Genomic DNA, 3,644 nt, shown 5'->3' with positions numbered 1-3,644 from the left:
CGAGTGCGCTTTCCCCGGTATAGCGGAAACGGTCCCCCCTTTCCCTTTCCACATATACTATCTCCCCTTGGGTCACATTGACCCGAGATTCGCTTTCCCTCGAACGATCTCCGCTGTCATTCGCTCACCCCCTCCACTCCCCTCCCCGCTCTGGGTCACTCTGACCCACCGAGATTCGCTTTCCATATCTGTCCTCTACGGTTCCCTTTTCAACGTGTACTATCTGCCCTCCGGGTCACTCTGACCCACCGAGATTCGCTTTTCCTTCGATGATCCCCGCTCTGGGTCACTGTGACCCACCGAGATTCGTTTTCCCTCCTACGTTGCCACCTGTCATTCGCTTTCCCCTTCTATCTGCCCTTCGGGTCACTGAGACCCACCGAGATTCGCTTTCCCTATCTGTCCTCTGCGTATCCCGTATTCCTACCCTGTCATTCCCCTTGGGTCACATTGTCCCATCGTTGACCATACCTGGCAAAGTATGTGACACTACTAACCGATAACCGGTTCAAACGGAGGTCACAGACCCGCCGAGCCCGGAACGATGGCCTCTTCTATACGTGGGCAGGATATCTCTGTGGGAGAGTGGGATGATGATGACGATGATGATGAATACGTGTCAGACAGAGACTATGATTATGAAGATGAAGAGGAATACGAACTATACGAAGACGGTCAAGAAGAGGAAGAAGAAGAAGAAGAAGAATGAAACGAAGAAGAAGAAAAAGATGATGATGATGAACAAGATGAACAACAAGTACACAAACACGATCAAGTACAAGAACATGAACAAGAAGAAGAACAAGATGAACAACAAGATCAAGAACAAGAAGCACCACCCGAACAACCCCGCGACCTAATGTCAAAGAACCAAACTCTTCTCTGGCGCACACATCACGTATCTCAACAGGTGACAAGTACGCAACGGAGCCCGATACCCAGCGCACCCTCGGGCCCTACCCCGTACGCGGTGTCCCTGGTGCGCGATATAGCTTCGGCTTTCAGCTTGTTCTTCACGCGCGCAGTAGAGAAGCTCATACTGGAGATGACCAACCTCGAGGCCGAACGCACGGGCTACGGGCAACGGAGCTGTGCGCATACGTGGGATTGCTCATCCTGGCCGGAGTGTACAGGTCCCGAGGGGAGGCCGCGGCCAGCCTCTGGGACGTGGAAAGCGGTCGCTCGATATTCCGCGCCACCATGCCCCTCAAAGCGTTTTACGCGTACTCGAAGCTGCTGCGCTTCGACGATCGCGAGACGAGAGCCCAGAGACGGGCCTCGGACAAACTGGCCGCTGTTAGAGAGCTGTGGGACAGGTGGGCGGAGAGGCTGCCCTACTTGTACAACCCGGGGCCCGATGTTACCGTGGACGAACAGCTGGTGCCCTTCAGAGGTACTACCGAGCACAAAAACACAAAAGAAAAACATCTCACACTATGTGTCTTTCGTTCTCTCTGTCTTTCTTTCCTTCAGAGGTATTGTGTCTTTCTTTCCTTCAGAGGTATTGTGTATTTCTTTCTGTCTTCCCCCCCTCTCTAACCATTATCCGCTATGCCCAGAGATATGTAACACATCTGTCTCCATCTTCCCTCCCCTGTCTCTCAGGACGCTGTCCCTTCAGACAATACATGCCCAACAAACCTGCAAAGTACGGAATCAAGTCTTGGGTTGCCTGCAATGCGAAATCCAGCTACGCGTGGAAGATGCAGGTCTACGTGGGCAAGAAGGAGCTGTCCACCGGGGACTCGCACACGGCAGCCCTACCGCGCTCCGTGAAAAACCAAGGCGTCCGCGTGGTACTGGAACTCACCTAGGGGCTCTCCGGATCGCGCAACGTAACCTGCAACAACTTCTTCACCTCTTACGAGCTCAGACAGCGGCTCCTGGAGAGAGGTCTGACCATGCTCGGAACTGTAAGGAAGAACAAACCCGAACTGCCGCCCGCGCTGGTCGCCACCAAGGGCAGACCCGTCTTCTCGTCCCAGTTCGCGTTCACCGGAGCCACAGCCAAGAGCACCACGCTGGTCTCGTACGTGCCCAAGAAAAACAAGAACGTGTTGATCACGACCACGCTGCCTTGGCGCTCGCACTCGCAAACCCGAGATTGCTCTGCCTCCGCGTCGTATTCCGGACTCAGCGAGCGCTCCGATCGGAAACCTAACCTGGTACTCAAGTACAACAGCACCAAGGGCGGAGTGGACAACCTAGACAAGGTCATCGCTACGTACAGCTGCAGGAGAATGACCTCGCGCTGGCCCATGGTCATCTTTCACAACATACTCGTGATACAACGCTTACGTGATATGGCGAGAGACGAACCCCGCGTGGCTGTCCGGTAATCGAAACAAGCGCAGGTTGTTCCTGGAGCAGCTGGGCAAGGCGCTCGTGACCCCGCTCATAGAGAAGAGGCGGGGGATGCCTCGTGCCGAGGCTTCGGCCGCGCTGGTCAGAACCCTTAGAATAGGGGGCAGCGGTGACCGCGATCCGGGATCTCCTTCTTTGCAACCGCAACCCACTCGACGAGGGTCACGTGACCACCCCACACAGGACATCCCGGGCTCGCTAGCCCCCACGAAGCCGAACGCTAGCAAAAGGAAGAGGTGTCAGATATATCCCCCTAAAAAAGACAGTAAAACCTACACAACCTGCCAAGGCTGCAGCAAGTACGTGTGCAAGAGCTGCGCGCTCCCGTATTGCCCCGCGTGCGTGTAGGCGTGTGCGTGGACTTGCGCTACGAAATGAACAGAGACAGCGGGAGGGTTAAGAGGCAGATACCTCGAGCAGAACCGTGGCTCAGGGTGGGCAGCCATCTGCCTCGACCGGTTGGGGTGAAGGAGAGAGAGGGAAAGAGAGAGAGAGAGAGGGGGAGGGAGACATAGAGAGAGAGAGCGGGGGAGAGAGAGAGAGCGAGAGAGAGTGAGAGGGCAGGAGAGGAACAGAGAGAAAAAGAGAGGGATGGAAGGAGAGAGAGGGGAGGGAGGCAGCCTACACAATATACACACACAGAGGTACAGACAGTAAAGGTGATGTTGCTATAGTCTAAATGAAAAATGGTAGAGATATTTATGGTAGTGTTAATGATAACAATTGTAATGTTAATGATTATAATAACAATAACAACAATAGGACCAGCAACAATAGCTGTTGCAGCAGAGGGTGTCAAGCAGGAACACGGGGGCAGCAGGTGACCCGCAGCCACAGATCCAGACTCCACAGCTCCAGAGCCAGAAACACCTGCAGAAAGTGATAGGAGGAGAGAGGAGAGGGACGAGAAAGCACAAGACTACTGGAAAGGGGAGAAGTTGTGTTAGCAACATGCAATAATGGGATGAGGTTGCATACAGAGGGAGAGAAAGTAGAGGAGAGAGGAGCTCAGTGCATCATAGGAAATCCCCCGGCAGTCTAGGCCTATAGCAGCATAACTAAGAGATGGTTCAGGACTCACCTGAGCCAGCCCTAACTATAAGCTTTATCAAAGAGGAAAGTCTTAAGCCTACTCTTAAATGTGGAGATGGTGTCTGCCTCCTGAACCCAAACTGGAACCTGGTTCCACAGGAGAGGAGCTTGATAGCTGAACGCTCTGGCTCCTAGTCTACTTTTGGAGACTCTAGGAACCACAAGTAACCCTGAATTCTGGGAGCGCA

At 53.8% G+C, this 3,644-nt stretch overlaps 1 pseudogene; it reads left to right on the top strand.

The window, feature by feature from the left end:
* Window positions 1-544: 544 nt before the first annotated feature.
* Window positions 545-2,712, top strand: LOC123979891 (annotated as a pseudogene).
* The last annotated feature ends 932 nt before the right edge of the window (window positions 2,713-3,644 follow it).

Source organism: Micropterus dolomieu, linkage group LG12 (genome assembly GCF_021292245.1).
Source record: "Micropterus dolomieu isolate WLL.071019.BEF.003 ecotype Adirondacks linkage group LG12, ASM2129224v1, whole genome shotgun sequence".
NCBI classification, from domain to species: Eukaryota; Metazoa; Chordata; class Actinopteri; order Centrarchiformes; family Centrarchidae; genus Micropterus; species Micropterus dolomieu.
The sequence above is the reverse complement of the archived record's forward strand: the minus strand, read 5'-3'. Positions and strand labels throughout refer to the sequence as shown.